This window comes from Acinonyx jubatus, chromosome A1 (genome assembly GCF_027475565.1).
Source record: "Acinonyx jubatus isolate Ajub_Pintada_27869175 chromosome A1, VMU_Ajub_asm_v1.0, whole genome shotgun sequence".
In the NCBI taxonomy this organism is placed as follows: domain Eukaryota; kingdom Metazoa; phylum Chordata; class Mammalia; order Carnivora; family Felidae; genus Acinonyx; species Acinonyx jubatus.
Genome location: NC_069380.1, coordinates 32,006,552 through 32,029,509, shown reverse-complemented (window position 1 = coordinate 32,029,509; position 22,958 = coordinate 32,006,552). Strand labels below are relative to the sequence as shown.

Sequence of the window (22,958 nt, the reverse complement as noted above, 5' to 3'; positions counted from 1 at the left end):
AGATCCCTTCAATATTTACCCTATATAATATATAATATACTATATAGTATGTACTATAATTATATATAGCCTGTGAGTATATAAATTACATACTATTTCAGTAAATAAATAAATATATATACACACACATATATAATATACAAGCAATGTAATGCCTAATTATTTAGATTTATACACTATCATGTCAAATTCTAAAGGAATTTGAATTACTGTTTCATATGTCTTATTACCTTATTAAGTTTATTTGTTTTTTAGAAATAATGATCCTATAAAATTAAAACATAATTGAAGAAACTATTGCAGTTGAGACTCAAGGCATAAACTGAGAGAAAGAAGATTTCATAAATTTTGTAATGTCGAAACTTTTATACATGAAATAGAAACTAAAAATTTTATGGTCATTTTATAAAGACAGGGAATAGAGTCATGATAGTCACTAGACTAGAGATAATGAAAATTACAACAAAAGATAAAGAACACTGTGAGAATCATAACATTGCCAAACTAAAAATGAAAAAGCAGAAGGAATATGCAAGTAATGGTAAAGAAATACACAGTTTATAGGGTCCGAAAAACACATAAAAGTGTGCCAATAATAGCTTCGTTTTGAGGAATTAACTTTGGTAGATAAAATGAACTTGTACAATTTTTATTGAAATACAGTTTATGTTGTCATGATGTAAAATTCATAATAAACCAATTTGAAGTAGATGCTGACAGCAAAATAGTGAGCGTCAGGAATTAAAAATTATTTCAGAGTTGTTACTACACAAGAATAGTTAAAATACCTTGAACACTTACAGCCCATATAATACAAGCACTTAAAGTTTTCCTTCTTGACAAGTCTGAAAATGTACACCACATTACCAATAAAAAGTTGCAGTGTAGGAGTGCCTGGGTGGCTCAGTCAGTTGAGCATCAGACTTCAGCTCAGGTCATGATCTCAAAGTCTGTGAGTTTGAGCCCTGCATCAGGCTCTGTGCTGACAGCTCAGAGACTGGAGCCTGCTTCAGATTCTTTGTCAATCTCTCTCTGCCCCTCCCCTGCTCTCAATCTCTCTCTCTCTCTCTCTCTCTCTCTCTCTCTCTCTCTCTCTCTCTCTCAAAAATAAACATTAAGAAAATTTAAAAACAAAGTTGCAAAGTGGAGGTATATTTCTTTAAGCCATCAATGCTGATGAGCAAAATTAGCCAACCATGCTAAAGAAAAGGTTGAATTTTCTTTCTGTTCTCTCTTTAGAATATTATTTTAAAAGTTTATTGTCATCTGAAGAGAAAATTTTTAAAAAATAGGTAACCAAAATGTAAATAAAATGTAGTTATTTTGGAAAGTTAATCAATATCCTTTGTTTTCTTCTAGATTAAATGTCTGTGGTATACATAATAGTTTTATAATTTATAGTTCATTGTAATTTATCATTTCAAATATTCACTTTCATATGTGACATTCATAATTTTGTAGACTATTATATATAATTTTTTAGTCCCACAAAATTGGGATATGACCCAGGGTGGTGATAAATATTTAATAGATTATCACCTTTTATTCATTCATGTAACATGTATCAAGGTATGTGACATAAACATATAATATGTATCAAAACATTTGACATCAATGTGTAACATGTATTTATAAAGTAATGATAGGGCATTTTCCCTGCATCTGTAAGCAATAGGATATTATAGAGCCCACAGATGAGTCCAAAGTGACTCAATTGTCAAAAGCCCACATCAAAGAGACTTGCATCCTGACTCTTGTTATAAAATTCCCATCAGTCTGCAACAGCTGTATTAAAAAACAAACAAACAAACAAACAAAACAGAAACAAAACAAAAAACTGAATCATGCTCAATACATCTATGAGATCCTGAAACCTGAGAAGTTTTGGGTATTTTAAATTGCTGGTAGAGGCAAGAAAGTCCACATGATTGCGTCTCAAGGAAGAGTTGGGTTGGTTTTGACAAATATGACTATAAGAAAACATCACTGATGACAAGCTTGCCAAATTAGCCAAGGATATTAATACCACTCTAACCAAGGGGACTTGGGGGTTCTTCTTTTGCCACTGAAAGCACGTGATTGTGCCTTTAACAGCATCACCAAATCTCACTGCCAGATCACAAATAGCTGCTACCCTGTCTGCTGGCCAAGGGTATTGTGTCCTCCTCACTGGAGTCAAGTTGGAGGCAACAGGAGGAAGGTATGAGAGAAAAAAAGGCATAGGGAGTGATAAAGAGCCTGTCCCACTTGAATTCCAAATCACTGAAGATTTAACTCCATCTTGTGTGGGATGAGGCGGTGAGCTAAAATCAAATATGAAATCTAATCTTTAAAATACAAAACACATGATTTTAATAACATACAGTTATCATTTTTAATCCAATTATTCTGTGGAAACAAGTAGGTGATTTCTCCAGAGTATAGTGTGTATTAGTTACTGACGAAAAAATATTCTGTGTTGAATTCAAAAAATTAACAGAAACAATAAATACCTAATACAAATGTGAAAATATTTTAAGAATCATATACTTAGTTGTAGATTCAGATTTCTAGTCTTTAGATATTACCTTATAAAAATAAGAGTAAGTGTGCTTTAAAATGTTATTTCAAGAAATGATTATATATTAAATAATCTGGTAGAAACACTGATAAAATATTATGGTATCTGAGGGGAGAGAGATACTTCTTTCAGTTATGGTTAATAGAAGAATGTTTGTGGATGTTGACCATGAACGACTAATAGATTTTTAAATTCTGGAGAGATGTGAAAGAATGTAATTTATGGCACAGAAATTTTAAATGAGAGATATAGTTTGTGTGGGAGATTAATGTCATGAAATATGCCTAAATGTACTCAACACAAACTCATGATAGTATTTTTTTCATTGGAGTGTAAGTGATAGAATTAAACATCTGTATGCTTAACTCAAAAACTGGATGCATTTCACATGCTTATGATTTTTATTGTACCATAGTAAAAGATTAAAGGTAAAGTTTTACATATTTTATTTGTGTGTCTTTTCTGTTGCTATCTAATTCATAAAGTGGCAATATGTTTTCTAGAAACATCTTTTTTTTTTAATGAATTACTATAAACCACATAGCTTTGCTATTAAAAAGGAGTCATGGAATCAAATGACAACTATATAGATGATCCAAAGATGAAAATGATATCAACAAGGTCATATCTGCAAGAAAAACTTAAATCATTCAATGGGTTAATATGTTGCCTTCATTTCTCCCTGTTAAGTAGAAACCAATCTGATTCCTAAGCAACACAAAAGATAAATTGTACCTTTTCTACTTCTTTCCTTTATGGGATATTAGAAGTTTACTTAAAAGAATCCCTGGGAAGAAACAGCAAGAATTCTCAATTATTTTCTATACATATGCATAGGGAACTTCTCTAGGGTAGAAATAAACTGAGAAAAACTCATTCTCCTTGAAAACAATCCTTAGCTGAAAACAGGGAATTTTCCTATGATAAAAACACTTTGTAACAAACACAAAAAAGAAAAACAGTTATGATCTTAACATACTCACTTCTGTTGATTTAAAACTGTTTGGTAGGCATCTTGGATATACTAGAATTCGGTTCAGATATAAAATTATTTAAAAATGAAAAATAAATTTTGTCTCTTCACCCTTGAGATTTTAAAGAAACCTTATGAAAAGATAGACCAGTATCAAAATACATTTTATTCTCTCCTTGAGCCAACTATAAGGTCTGTGTCTTCAAAAGTTGCTTTTTTACTTCAGAATATATGTTTGAAAAATATTAAAGATCTTGTTTCTCTAATTTGATTTTATTAGTGGATAGTAAAGCAGGAGAAATTTAGATTAAAATGCTAAAATGTTTATGTAGGGTGTTTATGTGACACCAATGCATTTGTGTAGAAACCAGAATAAAATTACCAAACTAACATTTATGCTTATATGATAGATAAATGTGTCAATGGATATCTCCCATTTTGTGGAACTTGGTGTATGTGTGTGTGTGTGTGTGTGTGTGTGTGTGTGTGTGTGTGTGTTTTATAAATGTATGTCATGAATTTGTTTAAAGGATATAATTTGTTTTTGTTAAAAACTGTGAATGCATGTACTTATTGTAATTTCCCTGATAGAACTTTGAGTTGATAGACTGAATACAGCATAGGGTGAAATGGGATTACATTTGCAATTACGAGATAATAGGTAAAGAGTTTGCATCAACTTCAACCAAAGATTATAAATTGCTGAACTGTGCAAGAATTTCATGCTTAACAGAAATCAGAGTACATTTCAAAGTAAAACTTTTTCAAAAGCCACAATATTTTGAAGGTACACAGTAATGTGATCACTATGGATTCTTCTATATACATGTTTTATAAATACCTGTTTGCTTTTCAGCAATTGTTGCTGAATATTTTAGTGTTGTTTAAATTACATATTTTTTCAAGTTTTCCATGAAAAATTTCTAGAGCTTTAAAAATGTATTCATCACAAATTGCTGAGAGGATTAATCTATGTGTTTAAAAATAATTTTAGGTAAGTGTTTTACTGAAGTTCATGATGTTACATTATACATAAATGTGCATAAATCGTAAACAGATTTTCCCAAAATCAATGGACCATTGTAACCAGCACTGAGATCAACAAAGGAGGAGGTCTTGTTTTTTAATCTATTTTTATATGTCCTTTGATTGGGGCATTTAGTCCATTTACATTCAGAGTGATTATTGAAAGATATGAATTTAGTGCCATTGTGTTACCTGTAGAATTGGAGTTTCTGATGATGTTCTCTGCTCTCTGGTCCTTTCTATTTTTGTTTTTGTTTTTCTCTCAAAGAGTCTTTCCTTAAAACTTTTTGTAGGGCTGGTTTAGTGGTCATATTCTCTATTAGTTTCTGTTTGTCTGGAGCACTTTTTATCTCTTCTATTGTGAACGACAGTCATGTTGTATAGAGTATTCTTGGCTGTGTATTTTTCACATTCAGCATGTTGAATAGACCACTCCTTTCTGGAGGCCAGGTATCTATTGTGAACCTGATCTGTCTTCTCTTGTAGGTTAAGGACTGCTTTTCCCTTGATGCTTTCAGGATTATTTCCTTGTCTGCATTTTGTGAATTTGACTCTGATACCTTGGTGATGGTCATTTTTTGTTGAATGCAATGGGAGTTCCCTGTGCTTCTTAGATTTGATGTCTTTGTCCTTTCCCAGATTCGGGAAGTTTTCAGTTATAATTTGCTCACATAATACTTCTGCCCCCTTTTTTCCTCTTTTCATCTTCTGTTACTCCTATGTTACGAATGTTTACATTTTAATAAATTGGTGAGTTCCCTAAGTCTGCCGTGGTGATCCCTGACCTTTGTTTCCCTCTTCTTTTTAGCTTCAGTATTTTGCATAGTTTTATCTTCTATATCACTAATTTGATCCTCTGCCTCATCTACCTTCCTTTTTATGGCCTCCATTTGGGTTTGCATCTGAGTTACAGCATGTTTAATTTCCACCTGACTTGATCTTAGTCTTTTATTTTTACAGAAAGGGATTCTCTGGTGTCTTCTATGTTTTTTTTCAAGCCCAACTAGTTATCGTTATAATGGCTGTTTAAATTCTAGTTCAGACATCTTACATATATCTACATTGATTAAATCCCTCGCTCTCATTTCTTCCTATTCTTTCTTTTGAGGTGAATTCTTCCATCTTGTATTTTAGAGGAAGAAAACCAATAATAATAACAGAATGAAATAAAAATTTGAAAATTAAAAAAAAATCAAATAAAGGAAGTAGATCCTAGGTGTGTTTTGGTCTGCTTGTTAAGAGAAACTTGATAGAAAAAAGAGAAAAGAGAAAAGAAGAGAGAAAAAAATAATAAAATAAAATAAAAAATATTTTTTTTCTTTCTCTATCCAAGAAACAAAAGAAAAGAAAAACAACAAAAACAAAACAGAAGCCACAGCAGCAACAAATAATGAACAAATAAACAAACAAACTAAAAAAACCCAAAAGAAGCTAGATCCAGTTTCCCTTAGAGCTGAAACTTTGCAGCATTCTAAGGTCAGTAGACTAAGCTCATGGAAGAGATTTTTGCTGGTCTTCTGGGTGAGGGGCCTGCTGCTGCTCTGATTATCAGGCCTACTTGCCCTACTGGGGATGGGTCTGAGGGCACATTGATGGGCTTGATGTAACTGCTCTGTTCTCCAGTTGGTGGTGCTGTTTAGCTCATTGGAGTTGAAAAGTGTTGGTGGGCTAATGGTGAAAATGGTTTCACCCCAATCTCTAGTCTCCAGAGCAAGAGTTCATGCCCTCAGAGACAAGTGATCAGTCACCCCTTCCATGTCCCCTACTTCTGTCAGTTCCCTGCCTTCCCCATGTCTGTGTCCAAGCTATCTACCTACCCGGTGGTGCCTCCCTCCAGAGTTTTATCTCACGTGTGGCTGTGTTTCAGAACCACACTTCAGAGACCCTTAGGGCTCAGACCCACACTGATCCTCTTAGGGAATATTTCCCCACACTTTGCCTGGAACTGACTTGTCCCAGGAAATGGTCACATGACCACACAGAGGCTTCAGAGTTTGTGATAAATCACAACATAAAGCTGGCACCAGGATTTGCTGCCCTCAGCTGGTGACTTTGTTCCTATATGGGTGAACGTGGTGACTTGATGGCTCCCATTGTGTCTTTTGTCCATGGAGAGGTAGTACCACCTCCACCAAATACACTCCAAGCAGGGAAACTGCTACTCCCCGTGCCACCCAAGGGATCTTTAGACCATGCTGCCCACTCCCAGGCTCTGCCCCGCTTCCTCCCTGGAGCACTTCCAGGTGCTGACCTCTGACTTCAGACTCTGTGTTCCTCTGTTAATAAAAAAAAAAAAAAAAAAAAAAAAACAACTGGCGGTATTGCAATCCTCTACTTTTTCCCCCATCCATGGTTTTGGGGAACAGTTTTTTTTGTTTTTTGTTTTTTGTTTTTTTGGTACAGTACTCTGTGCATGTTTTCTTTCATTCTAGCTGCCTTCTAGGAGAGTGCTTTCTTGTGCAAACCTGATGCACTGCTCTACCCCTCCTTCTGTCTTCTCTTCTACATGAAAATGGCTGCCTGCCCTCTGTGGTACTGTGGCTATTGTCTTCCCCAGTTTGCCTCTCTACACCATGTACCTGCTGCATTCTCTCCCTCAAATTATGCAGATTGTTCTCATAATTCTCAGATTGATTTCCTACGTGTTCAAATGGTTTGATGTTGATCTAGCTGTGTTGGAAAGATGAGACTAGCACAGGGTTCCCTAACTATGCTGCCAACTTGTCCTTTGGTGATTTTGAACAGCCTTCACCTATTACCTAATTGCAGAACTCCTCAGTTGTCTCCTTGAAGCTGAATTCTTGTAGTATTGGGTGTAGACTAGTCCTTGACTTACAATTAGATTAAAACATATGTTAAATTGAAAACCGATGGGTTGTTTGTTATCGGAATAAATAAGTACATTAATTGTCTTCTTATATCTATGATCGAATCTTTTTTTTTTCTTTTTTTTAGTTGCATGTTGATGTGTGTATCATCCGTAAGTCCATCTCTGGCATTCTTACTTTGCACATACTATTTTAATGGTATTAGCTTATTATCTTAGGGCATGGCCCTGACTAATATGTATACATTAGTCCATGTTCCTCAAATATGTACTTAGCTAGCCACATTTTAGTGTTTATTGGTCTCCCTTGAAATTTTCTAAATCTGCTTGATTCAACAAGTTCAAATTTACACACATTTTTTCTTTCAAAATATAGTATCCATGTCAAGCCAGAAAGCTAGAAATCTTTTAAATTTGCATTATTAATTTTATTTCTTACCACTACATGCAGTGGGTTACCACATCTTAAGAATAGTGAAGTAAGTTTAACTTTTCTTTGACTGTAAGTATAATAGAAGTCTCTATTAAAATATTTTAAAAATAAATTTAAAAGAAAAAATACGAAATGATCTTATGACCTACTGTTAAAATTTACAACTTTAATCAATCTCTTCTACCTTATGCACATTTTTCAGTAGGTTCGATATTATAGGCCATGTAATCTTGTTTTTGCTTTATACTATTCAACACCTACTTTTTAAAAACTGTACACTAAAAAATAATTACTGAATTGAAGATTTAGGCAATTTCCATTTATTTTACTATTATAAATAATGCTTTATTGAACTCCTTGTGTAAGACACTTTTATTTACAGTTATTTCCATATAATTGATTCCTAGAAGTAAAAATAACTGTCAATGATCATGAGTAATTTGAAGACTCTTCACACATATTACCAACATATTTCCCAAAAGAGATATAACAATGTATACAATCTTCAGGAGTGGCCATTTCCTTTTACCCTGGATAGTATTGACTATTTTCATTTTAAAGGGAGTAAAAGACATCAAAAATAAAATTTATGCTTGATATATATGTTACATTACTTCTACTTCTTAACAGTTTCTTAAATCAATACACTCCTCTTTGTTATTACTGCAACTGCCTTGGATTTGGCTCGTATAATTTGTTTGTTGTGTGGCATTTGCCTCTTAAATGGTATTTCAGCATTGGTTCTAATCTTCCTCCATTCTTTTGTCAACATTTTAAAAAATGATTTTCTAAAATTCTAATTTAGTTCTCCATCTCTCATGTGTATAACATAATCTGTAAATAATTCTGCATGCACAATAAATACACAATAGAATCTCAACCCTATGATACAGAATTCAGAAGAGACCTCATTTCAACAGATAAATGTTTCTGGCCTTTGAGTTGCTGCAAAATCCTACCTTACATTTCTTTATCAGGGCTGTATGTCCTCACACCATGTTTTTATGATTATTTTCTTAATACCTTTTCTGTACCTCCATTCCCAGTCCTTGCCCCTTTGATTGTAAGGTCTGTGAAGACAGGGATATGTCTATCTTATTTGTTCACATAATCTCTAATACCAAGCCCAGTGCATGATACAGACATGACATAATTTTCCAAGTGGATTGTGAATAAATTATCTTTACTGTCTCTTTCTTGACATCTCATTTTCATTCTCACAGATTTCTAAAACAAATATTAATAATATATTATCAGTAATTCACTGATATGCAGATAGCTTCCAGGGTATACTATGCTTTGCTATTCTTCTTTTCTTTGAATATGCTTTTTGCTGTTCTATGTCTAACTAAGAAATCACTTCTTACGATGGAATTTTAACATGAATTAATCTTTCTTTCTCTGTAAATTTCTCACCCTGCCTTATCACTCATCTCAGGAAGATTTAAAGGGTCCCACACTATAGTCTCCATAAGCCTATTTGAGAACCTCTATGTTAGCAACTAGCTACAATCCCTCTCTCCCCGTATTTGTCAGTTTCTTGCCCTGACTGAGATTTGCTTGAGGAAGTGTAGCTATGAATCAATTGCTGCTTTAACATTATTTGTTCCATTAAGCAAAATAACAAGGAAGAATCAGCTATTTTTAGTGTTTCGTAAGGAGAGTGACTAATAAGCTTTAAAAAAATAAGTGATGTGCCCTATAGACCAGAAGCTGGAATGAGCGTTTACTAGAAATATAGATAAGAGTATAATTTAGATGAGCCATGGAACCTAGTTCATATTGTTGTTTAACATAAGGCTCTTATGCAGACTGTGTTTGTTGACCTTACAAGGTTCAGGTGAGTGAGGGGAAGACTATGAGACAGACTATTTGTTCATGATAGTAATTTAAAAGTGTATGCTGTATTACCAATCCCTGGAAATTATTTGAATATTTTGTACAGGTACAAGCATCTGTCATTTAAGTCATGAAGGCTAAAATGAACCATATCACTAACCCTGTAAAATTGGGCCTTCAATTATTACTGAACTCGTGCTAACTTAAAACTGAAATGCTCTTAAGTTCTAATTACACTATGCACCACATTGTTACCTGACTCCACGAATCTAGCTTGTGATCTTGCTACCTAACATCATAGTCAATTAACTCTTCTTATTGTTAACAATTTGAATTATTCCTCTGAAATTGATGCCTAAGGCCATACTAATCAAGAAGTTCCATTCAATTTAACCAAGTTCAGTGCCATATATTCTTTATTTGGTTCCATAATGGGAGTAGAGAGGTTGAGTAGGGAGAAAAGCTCACTTTATCCAGTATCAGTTCAACTCTTTCTTAACGTCACAATTCAAAGGCTATGTCTTGGACTTCCAGAAGAGAGAAGTTTTAACATGTTTTATAGGCAATTCAATATCACTTAAGGCTACCTTGAAGTTTCAGAGATGATAATATATACAACCCCAAATAATATCTATTAATACATTTAAAACAGCATTTTTATTTTAATGGTACTGAAACCTATAGATTGTTTTAAATTTTTAAAACATTTCCCTGAGAATATTTAAAAACTATAGAAGATGATAAAAAATAATGTTTCTGAAAATAATGTGGAATAGGCAAAGCTAGGATATGAGAAAATAGAAAATTAATGATGCTGCTTCCCAGCAGGGATATTGATATGCACATTACTGTGTTACTGGAATAAGACCAGAAGCAATGAAAGAATCAATGTGAGTCTGGTCCCATATTTCAAACATCCTTTTCTTTTACCAAGAGAATAATATATAAGCATACATAAAAAATTACCTTGAACTCTATTTTCTCTCAGATTCATTTTTCTAGATCTTTATCTAGAATATACTGGCTTTAACTAGTTTGATCTCAGAGTACTTGTTTTTCATGTTCTTGATTACTCTTGATAATAGAGAACCTTGCATTAAAACATGAAATTTCTGTTTTGTGGAAAAAGCATAGGTTGTAGGGGCACATGAGAATACTAATTCTCATTAAATCCTAAATCACTTTATCTGAAACACTTACAAGAAAATATTGCCTCGGGTTCAATTAGAAAATTCACCTATCAATGGAAAATTTCAGTGATTCTTATAGTGTACCTTATAATAGTATCATTACATGCTGTATAATACATTATTATACATTATGTACCTTATAATAGCATCATTAATACCCATGTTTCCCTTCACATTTCAGGCATTTTTGGGTCTTTTATATATTAAGACAATTCCGCAAAAGAAGGTGAATTCTAAGTAGACAAAGGAATGTTTTCTAAGGGCCATGCCAACATATTACATGGATGTACCCTAATTAATGAATACATCCAACTTTTAATTTACAGGTATTACTTAATTAAATACTTACAGATGTTAAATATTTTGTTTTAAATATAACTGTATATATTTATTTTCATATATGTTAGTGTATGAAAATATTCTCATGCTAATTCCATAATATATGCCAACATTTTATAGATTTGGGCACATAATAATATTACCCATATGAAATATTTGGCTAATTCATTTCATTATTCTACTATCAATGTAAGATGATGGTAATTTCTGACATAATTATGCTTAATATTTTGTTTCTAAATATCCTAAAAGTTAAGATCTTTAAATTTTTTGTGTAACCATTTTCATAAATTTTATTTATGCATATACATTTTTAAAGCAATTCCTTAAAATATTTCCTTAAGAAATTTTAATTAGTTTTTTGCCTTAAATAATCAGTATTTATTTATATATATCAATGTATTTACCTTTATCATGGTCTTCATTTCATTTCGCATGGAAGTATGGCTTCTTGCTGGGATTGGTTTCCTTCTGTTGGAAATACATTTGCAATCATGTCTGCTGAAATCAACTCTGCTGTAGCCAAACAAAACTTAACTTTTGTTTGTCAAAAAAATTTTTACTTTTCTTTCATTTTTTTAAGTCAGGTTTACTAGCGTGTAATTTACACGCAGTAAGTTTCATTCTTTAAAAGGTAAAAATTCAATGAGTTTTGGCAAATCTTGACAGTTATGTAACCACCACCAGAATTGGGATTTGGAACATTTTTATCACTCCACAAAATTCTCTCACTCAGGTGCCTTTGTAGTGAATCTCTTCTCCCCACCCACAACCCATGGCAGTCCTGGATATGATTTTGTCTCTATAAATGTTACTTTACCCAAATGTGACATTTTCATCCTTTACCAGCAATATGTGAAATTTTTACTGATTCTGTTTTTTTTATTAACACATATATGTCAGATATTGCTTGTTGCTTTTGTCTTTGGGTTTATAAATTTTAGGCATTCTAGAAAATATGAAGTCATGTTTCATTATAGTTTAAAGTTTTATGTACCTAATAGCTAAGAATTTTGACCATCTTTGCATGTGTTTATTTGATATCTATTTTTCCTTTTTGGTGAATTGTCTGTTTTTGCCCAATATTGCCCAATTTTAATCAACTGTTTTTTTTTTCTTATTTAATTGTAAGAGCTTTTTAAATTCTGCTTATCGATTTTTATCAGATGTATGTTTCGGAAAAATGTTCATCTTGTCAGTGATTTATCTTTTAATTTTCTCAACAGTGGTTTTAAAGAGCAGAAGTTTTAAATTTTGGCTCAGGATATTAATTTTTTAAACTTTTATTTTATTGATTTATTTTTTATTTATTTTTTATATTTGAGAGAGAGAGAGAAACAGAACATGAGCAGGGGACAGGCAGAGAGTAGGAGGGAGCCACAGACTCCCAAGCAGGGTCCAGGCTCCAGCTGTCAGCACAGAACCTAACACAGGGCTTGAACTCACGAACCACGAGATCATGACCTGAGCTGAAGTAGGATGCTTAACCAATTGAGCCACCCAGGTGCCCCAGTCTTGTACTTACTGTACTATGTTTTATTCTAAAAAAAAATCTTTGGATAACCCAGTGTCACAAAGATTTTTCTCTTATTTTTACTTTAGAATTAAAAAGATAATAATATTTAAGTATGTAACTTATTTCATCTTATTTTTTAAACTATAATGTGGTGTAAAAGATGAAATATATTTCAATTATTTTTTCTTGTGAGATGTTCAGTTGTTCGTGTAACATCTGTTGAAAACACTAGACTTTTTCCCAGTTGTTTTTCCTTAATACCTTATTCAAAAAAATCAATTGATTCTATATGTGTGAAAGTATTTCTGAACTATTTCTTTTGTTCCATTTTCCATATGTCTGTCTTTATGCTAATATTAAACTTCCTTAATCACTGTCTTAATTTGTATATATTAAATCATAATGTGAAGTTTTCAGGGCGCCTGGGTGGCTCACTCAGTTGAGTATCAGACTTCGGCTCAGATCATAATCTCATAGCTTGTGAGTTCAAGCCCCACATTGGGCTCCGTGCTGACAGCTCAGAGCCTGAAGCCTGCTTTGGATTCTGTGTCTCCTTCTCTCTCTGCCCCTAACCCACTCGCATTCTGTCTCTGTCTCTCTCAAAAATATATAAACATTAAAAATATTTTTATTGTGTTAACTTTTCCAACTTTGTTTTTCTTTTCACAAAATTAATTTGACTGTGATAGCATTTAAGCTATACATCAATTTGAAAAAATTAACATCTTCAAAATATTGAGTATTAAATACATTGAGTCTTCTGTTCATGAAGATGGTTTATCTCTTAGTTTATTTACATCTTTCATTTCCTTATCAATCTCCTTTAGCTTTCAGAATATATATATTACACACGCCTTGTTGGATTTATTATAAGAACTGATATAAGGCTGGGTTGTGAAATTAATCTGTTGATTGACTCAAGTTATTGTCACAAATATATAAAGTATTAATTATAAACTCTTGTGCTCAGAAATTTAATTGAATTAATCTCAGAATTTTTGACTGGTTTAACAATAATAATAACTAATATTTATTTAGTGCTTATTATGCACTGGATCACTTACAAAGTATTTTACACAAATTTTCTCAGTAATGCCAAAAATCTTAAAAAATGAATGCTATAATTTTCTTATTCTATAGACTCATAAATTGAGGTAGATTCTTATGTTGTTTTAAAGTGTATAGGTCAACACAAATAAGAACGTATGCATGCACGTAAATACATATGCACATATGCACATATATATATGCATATACATATATATATAAACAATAAAATTCACTAATTAAAGCAGAAAAAATTGATAAATGGACTTCATTAAAGTTAAAACTATTGTTTTTCAAAAACTTCCATTTTAAAAAATGGAAAGTAAAGCCACACTGGAATACAGTGTTCACAGTAAATATATATGACCAAGAATTTGTATCTGGAACATCTAAAAAAAAAAAAAGTATAAGTCAATAAATAAGAAGAAAAACACAACAAAAGTATTTAGAAAGTTAAAGACACAACACATATGAATGTACACACATAAACATGCATATAACTAATATCCCCAGAAAAATTGTTCAGGTTTTTAGTTATCAGAATAATGCAAATACATATTAAAATCACAATAAGATGCTGCTACACACTCACTAGAAGCCAAAATTTAAAAAGATGGACAACGCTAAGTTTTGGAGAGGATGTGAGGATGTGCAGAAACCAGAGTGCTAATATATTATTGGTGGAAATTTAAAATTGTCCAACCAATTTGGAAAGCCATTTGACAATTTCTTATAAATGTAAATCTACACTTACCATATGCCACAGCAATTGCACACCTAGATATTGACCTAAAAGAAATGAAAATATATGTCAACAAAAATGTATAAGATTGTTCATTGTAGCTTTACTGTTAACAGCACCAAATTAAAAATAATTCAAATGTTCAAAACCAGAATAAACATATGTAGACATAAACATAAAATGGAATACTATACGTGAATTAAATTTTTTAAAACTATAGATATCACATCAATATAATCTCTAAAGTATTATACAATTATAAGTAACTATGTGATTCAATTCATATCACTTTTTAGGATAGGCAACACTGTGTGTTGTGACCATTGTGATAGTCAAATCAGTGATTTTCTGGGATAAGAATGGGGAGTTGGCTCCAGGTAGATTTTAGGGTGGATGGGAGTTTTCAATGTATTAATTGTGGTAGGTATTACACAGCTTTGTCAAAATTCATCAATCTGTACATTGATAATATGTGCATTTTATTGTAGGTGATTTGTATTTCAATGAACTGATCTTTTCAAATTTTCAAAATAAATCAGGAGTGAGATAGAATAAAATTTCATTATGGCAGTCTTTCAGTAAGCTTAGAAATCAATTGGTTTGTTCTAGAAATGACAGTCAGAGGTTTCTAGGAAAATTGTCTTCACAAGATAAATGAGGAAAAAAACAACATATGTATATGATTGCATATAATACTGTAGATTATTAATGTGAAAGCATGCCTAAACCTTGTTATATATGAGAATAAGACATGATCTCTTTAGTAATGTAAAAATATATAAAATTTACAACAAAAATATGTTCAAATTTAAACAGATTTTAAACATATTTTGGAAATTTATGGTATTTTTTGAAATTACAAAGCAAGTTATTATCACATTATAGACAATGTCTAATTAATAGTCTAGGGTTTCATTAGATTCTACTTATTATAAATTACTTTCCTATTCATGTAGGTTTTATGTACTTGTATAGCAAAGTTTTTCTATTATATATTTTTATTCTTAAGTAATAATTCTTAAAGAATATGCAAGATTAATATATTCTTTATTTTTATATATAAATGAAGAATACTTAATGTTTATTTTTTAACAATTGAGGTAGTCTTCTGATTTTTGAAAGTAGTTTTACTAGCCCTCTGATATTTAGTCATAACATTTAGTTTTTAAACTAAAAACCCTCATAAATATCCTTGTTCTTTTTAAACATTAAAGAATCTTTTTTGAGAGTACTATATTCTTTTGAAGGAAATTATCTGAACTTCAAAAACTCCTCCCTTCACTGTATCCGTTTCTGTTTAAATATGCATTTTTCTTTCAAATTGTAAAGAAAATCATTTCACTTTAAAGTGTCAAGAAAAATGTTTTACACACACATGAATTTTTTTTATTTGGAAGATAATAGAATGCTATTAAAATGTTATGAAGACCTACAGAAATACATGAGATTTTCAAGGAATCACTTATACCAAAGCTCTCAGTATTCAATATGTCATATTTCATATGAGAAAATGTGCAGAAGTGAACATTAGTAACAACAATAATAGAACATTTTTTGTCTATTCGGAGACGGAAAATGTATGCTGATACTCTTGGTACACAATTTCTGTTTCTATGGAAGAATAGTAATTGAAGATTTGTTTTTGTTTTCAATTTATTTTCAAGTAAATTAATTTAATTAATTTTCAGAGTTAAAGTTAAAAAATAAATGGAGATACTTTTTTCCTAAAATGAAGGGTTTATGACAAAACTATTAGGTACTGTTAAAATGTCAAATGTGTTGGAAAATTTTATTGAATATTTGTGGGCAAGAGGGAAAGTTTAAATTAAGGAGAATGTGGTAAGACCCCAAACAGCTTATATTCTATCAAGAAATACAGGGGAGGGCATCTGGGTGGCTCAGTCGGTTAAGCGTCCGACTTCAGCTCAGGTCATGATCTCACAGTCCCTGAGTTGGAGCCCCGCATCGGGCTCTGTGCTGACCGCGCGGAGCCTGGAGCCTGTTTCAGATTCTGTGTCTCCCTCTCTCTCTGACCCTCCCCCGGTCATGCTCTGTCTCTCTCTGTCTCAAAAATAAATAAACGTTAAAAAAAATTAAAAAAAAAAAAAAAGAACCAGGGGAAAGGGCATGATAAGGTCCAAATAAAATTGTCTTCTGGGGAAAAGAAAAAAAAAACTTCTAAGCAATTTGTGAGCATAAACTATGTTCTTACCCTTCTCCAACAGGTTCACTTACACTTTGTATGTGTTTTTTGTTTGTTTGTTTGTTTGTTTGTTTATGTGGGGGGTGTGTGTGTGTGTGTGTGTTGTTTGATTTTTTTACCATTAGAAGGAAGAAGCTCATTGTCAGCAGCATTGAAGGTGTGTAGAACTATGGGGGCAGAAAACAAATGATGGACAAGAAAGAATGCAAAAAGTACAAGGGAAAGAAGCATCTCAAACAAGCAGAGATTATAAGAAATAAGTACAATAGTTTCCAATATATCAATGTTGAAGGCACAAAGTTATGAGATCTCTGAGAAAGGATTATATAACAAAATGTTTCCAAAATGTCAAGCTGAAGTGTGGTGTAAAAATTAGAAATAACTTAGAATTGGATAGATACTTCTTAAAGCGTTTTATATCAAAATATCTAATTCACTTAACATGCTCCCAGAGAGAATATTCATGCTTAATTGTCAAATGTCTATCCCTAAGAATATAGTAAGTTGTTAGCTTCCAACAATATTCTAATGAGTGAATGAATAAATGAAGGAATGAATAAGAATTTACGTCTGCACATATAGGCAGCTATACTTCTAATCTTCTTCTGTCTCTCCTCCTTGCTATATAAATAATGCCAGTATTTCCTTATTCAGACTCTTGCCTACTTTCTCTTCAGCTCTCAACTTAGAAATCATGTTCTTTATGTCAGTTTACCACAATCCATCCAAGACTGGGCTAGGTGATTTCCTGTGATCAATCATATATTACTCCTCACACTGTGTTTTATTGTTTTCTGTGCCCATCCCAGCCCTTGGTAGCAGGGAAAACCAGGCATTGTTATTCTTTGAATATAGTCTGTAAACCTTACCTGCACATAGTGGGTTCTCCAAAAATATTAGTTGAACGAACACATTCAAATCTTCGTCAATCAAATTGTAGATCTTGTTTCTTTGAGATCAGTTGCCAAGTATTAGTTCCCTTTGGTGTTATCATATTTGCCTGATTCTTCAAGGTGTGGGTAGACTTCTATTGGTGCCTGTGCATTGAAAAGAACAAACACCTCTTCCAGTCTCCAAAGACTGTTTTCTGCAGATAAAGTCCTCTTTCTCTGTCTGTTCCCTGCACTGATGGGATGATCTCCAGAAACACAGTTGTGCAATGTTGGAGCCAGTTCTGTAGCTGTCACTGAGACACAGACAGGAGTGTCTTCTGCCTGGTCTCTATGCCAGCAAGCCTGAGAGGAGGCTGGTGCTTAGTATAGGTCTCTTTCAGGATTGCTAGGGGTGCAGACTAGTTTCTCCCACTGGGAATCTGGACCCTCAGGATCGCTGGTACAGTGGCAAAGTATGGCTGTCAGGAAGCTGAAGCTATGGATAGGGCTTTTTCAGAATTTCCAATGGTATAGACAGAGGTTTCTCCTTCCTAGTCCCTATGCCAGCAGGCTCCCTTGAAGACCTTGTCTGAGAGGGAGCCTACGCCCAGTGCAGAGTCCCTTCAGGATCTCTGGCAACACAGATGGGGGTGTCTGCTGCCTGGTTCCTATACTAGCAGGACTGTTCATGGACTGCATCTGAGAAGGTCAGGACCCTTTCAGAATCTGCAGTCTGACTGAGGTTAGCAGACTCACCTCCAGGGGCCCTCAACCATGGCTGAGAGGAACTAGAGGCAGTTCATGGGCCAATTCAGGGTCCACAGCCAAGACCAATATCTGTATGCCTAGTACCAGATATGCATGGGGCCACGACTACTCCAGGTCTTTTGATATATGGTGCTGGTGATAAACACAAAGCCAAACAGGGGTATAACTGTTCCCAGGAGTGCAGAGCTGTGTCTGGGTTTGTAACCAGGATCATGATCAGTGAGCTAGTTGTCTGGGTGAGAACCTGTCCTCTCAAAATGGCTTTCCAGGGTCTTGGGGTGTACAGGGGTTTCATAACCTTCTGTTTTGATCCCAAAGCTCCCACAAAGACACTTTTCTCCATGGATGGATGGCATATTATTGTTGTTAATAAGGGGTTATGTGCAAAGGAAATCTTATTTGGTCAACTTGCTGATGTCACTCCTAATTTAGTTTTTTAAATGTCTTAATATTTAACTTTATCTTACATTTTCCCCAGCCTCCCATTTATTAAGGGCTCGTCAATAATCTTTAATCTCATAATGCCTCTTAATTTAGAACAAATTGTAGATATTTTTCATAGTTTCTACTCCTACATGCCATTGCTCTACATGAGCCTGATACAAATGTCTATAGAACCTTCAAACATTCTCAGCTCCAATAATTCAGACTTTTTTATATCTTTCGGAAACATTTAACTCTATTATTCAAATGCATTAAATTGTTATGAGCCAGTTTGTGAAGTCTATTAATAAAAAGCTGATGCCAATATAAATAAACCAACCAATTTAGTTTTTGAAAAAAATCCAACTTGACTTCACAAACTCTCTATAGAGTCAATCCATAGAGATAGTTAAAATACAAGAATTTGTGAATTTCATATGCATAAACATGTATATATGAACCCAGTAACCAAAGGATAATGCAAAATGAAGTAATTTCAGCAAAAATGTAAAATTTATATAGTTTGGTTTGATTTATTCTTTATAGGCTTATGCACATAGATTGATGTGGGACAATAAATTATCGATATTTTTTGCCAACATTGTAGTTACCTAGGAGGCTAATGGTAGGCCATGGAAATAGGTAAAAGTGGATGAATGAAATAGTTGCACATTTTGAAGTTTCACATGGAGAAAACAGAGAGGAAGCGGGAGGAAGAGCTACTGAATATAAGAAAAATACAGCACTAGAAGTTTGGAAAACGGAACACAGAGGAAGGATCAAAACTTTGAGTAACAGGGTTAGCCATAGGTTTCCTGCTGTTCATATGGATCATTAGCTACCTTTTGAAATGATAATTAGGAACAACGATAATTAGGCATAGATCTTCAACATCTTTATGCCTCAAATTTGGTACATTGTACCTTGAAAGAAAGAAAAGTGACATTTTATTTAAAAAAAAAATCTCTCAGAGCATCCGTAACCTGTGCAACATAATTTCTAGGAAGACAAGGATAGAATTATATACCATAGCAATTTTTTCCTTCTCAACAGTCCAACAGCCAACTTAATTTTGGTTTTTCATGGTGATTTAAAGAATATGTGAGGAAGTTGATGCTAAATTTGAGTCTTTATATATTACCATTTCTATGTATGGTGTGTGTGTGTGTGTGTGTGTGTGTGTGTGTGTGTATTAGTATATAAACTACACAAAGATGAAATTTTTGTTTCTGTCTCATCTACATGAAGGGATACAATTATGCATTGTGTACATGATGCTACATAGCAAGGAAAGAGCACATTTGAAAAAAATGAACTTAAATGAATAGCCACAGTTTTTAGACAATTGTGTGCCAAACTCAGGCAACACATGGATTTTCTACTAAATTACTAGGAATGTGATGCTTCAAAAACATTGGCTTTCATCAAGCAGATTTGAATTTGAATCATAGTCTCTTTTTCTGTGTGTTTCCTTGAAAGAGTTACATATTTATCCCAGAGTTTCAACTTAGGAACCTGTAGTGCAGGAATTAGTAAACTAGATTTCATATTTTAATATCCTTAACCAATAAGCATATGTAAAGTTACGGAGTGTGTATATATAAGACAGCCCAAAATGATAGCCATTATTTTTATTGTTGTTAATGTTATCATTATTTTTAATTGAAATTCACACTAAAAAACAATACTTGAGAAGTAAATTATAAATTATTTTATATTAGAAGGATTATTTAGGATTACTCTTAATAATCAAAACTGACTTTGATATAATTAAAATTAAATGTGAATATAAATGAGTAACTTATTTTACTGCAAAATATTGTCTGTTTTTCTTGGAAAGGACTGTTGTTGTAGTTTTTCTGTAATTTAGTGGCTTGCTGTGGTTTTCCTAATCTGATTAATTGTATTTCCAAGTTCCATGTCCTCATTCATAGTAGATGTCGAAGTCCACTGCACATAAAACTTTAAAAATGGTCTTGATATTTCTTTCCTTAAAAATTTTGCCTGGTCATTTTTCATCCAATAGTACTTTTCCAATACTTACACACATCTTGTCATATACAAATGAGGGGTGACCACTGGCACACAGAATCACAGTATCAAAGTTATTTCATTACAGCAGATACTAAATCATCCAAAGGAAAGGTTATGTACTCTTTCTTCTCCCTTGCTCAGGTGGTAGTGCCCCATATAGTTTTCATACGAAGAATAGCTTATATATTATCAACATGAAAAATTATCTTTTTTCTTTCATTACTGCAGCAGATCCTATCCTATTGAAGAAAAACTGTTCACATACACCAAAGAGTTTCTCGTGTCTAGGACATCTGAACTGAAATTAGAAATTACTGCATTACTCTTCAAACCACTTAAGTACAGTGCTTGATAATTCTGTTATTTTGTTCCTAGTGTTGACACAGTTTTAGAAACAGTTATTTCAAGTTTATATTGACATATTATCATCAATTATGTTTCACCATCTGTGGATCTAATTAAGTTTACTCTTAAATTTGATTTTACCAGACATCATTCACAAGTCAGACATGTTTACTAAACATCCTTTATGCAAAGAGAAGAAATAGAAAATCAGTTAAAATAGCCCCAAAATAATTTTGATGTTAAAAAATTGAATGTCAAGTAACACTACTTAATTTAGACTATTCTAAGGACTCAGTAGTGGCTGGTCATCCTGGGATAGGGTGGTTGGTATAAGGATATCAATGGATAGCAAAAGCATTCTTTAATTTTATTATGTAGAAAGAAGGTTAAGTTCATTTCTTTCTACTTCCCACTTTATTGTTCACTATAAACAACTATAATAAATGTTATATTTTAGATTTTTCAAAACTGGCCCCTCCTTAGAAACAATGGTACTATTATACTTGATTTTATGTTTTTATACATATTAAACCAGTGCCCTGGACTAAGTAGGCTCTTCATAGCCACTTTAAAAATGAATAGTGCAATGAATAATGAAAGGATGAAATGATCTGGTCTTTTCTCCATAGTTTATTTAAATAATATACTTTTTAAAGTTTATTTTAATTTATTTTCAGAAAGAGATAGAGAATAAGTGAGGGAGGGGCAGAGAGAGAGGGAGACAGAATCCCAAGTCGGCTTCACACTGTCAGTGCAGAACCCAATGTGGGGCTTGCACCCATGAAGTGTGAGATCATGACCTGAGCCAAAGTCAAAAGTTAGACGTTTAACTGACTCAACTACCCAGGTGCCCAAAAGAATATACTTTTAAAATAAGTTTTTTTCACTTTCCGTTTCAGGTTTTTGAAGAAATGGCAAAGCACACAAGGAAACAGAATAAAATATGAAATAAGGGAAGTAGGTATATGATTAAGTATCACCTTTCAATTACTTTGGATTTTGAAAGCTGTATTTCAGTCACTGTTTATCTATGGTAAAATATATCCCCCTTTTAAGGAGTATATTATGAAATATTTTTGTTCTAGATTAAAAAAAAAAAAAACAAATAATCCAGAAAGGGAAAAATGTGCCAAGTGATGACAAATAGAGGATTTGTACTTATTTAATTGTAGAACTATTTTCCAAAACCTGAACATAAGGCAAAAAAGGAAACAGCAGTATTCTATTTAGTGACTTTGCACTGAACCATATTTATAGTCATCTTTACCAAGATTAATGTAAATAAAATCTCTGGAATTATTTTTCAAATAAGAGATTTGTTGGGAGACAGTGAACATTCTGCAGAAGGATATTCTATTGCAGTCACTGGGCTGGGTTATAGTAAAAAAAGAATATTTAAACTCAAAATAAAGAAAGGTATTATCTAGCATACTCCCCAAGTATTCCTGTGAAAATTGACAGAAGAATTGCCTCTCTAAACCAATGTGAAGAAAATCACTCACGTGTAATTTCATTTTCAGCAGATATACTCTCGGCAGTCAGAAGGAAATATACAATTACAAGTAAGAAGATATCTGTGGACACATATTTGCAAATAATGTTAGTATTAAAACAAACCAATATATGGAAAATTGGATGTTTAAAAAAACATCACACCACCAAAATGTCATTTAAAGATAACCAAGGTGTATAAACCTACCCAACAGTTAATAAAGTTAATCTGTTCTCAATTACATCCATGCCATCAGGGTATGGATCTCTAATCCTTTATATCACATCATCATTAGTATAATTAAGAAATGCTAAAAATGGACTTAGTAT

At 32.8% G+C, this 22,958-nt stretch overlaps 1 pseudogene; it reads left to right on the top strand.

The window, feature by feature from the left end:
• The window catches only part of LOC106985942 (ATP-dependent RNA helicase DDX3X-like), a 108,520-nt pseudogene that overhangs the window by 983 nt on the left and 84,579 nt on the right, over nt 1-22,958 (top strand).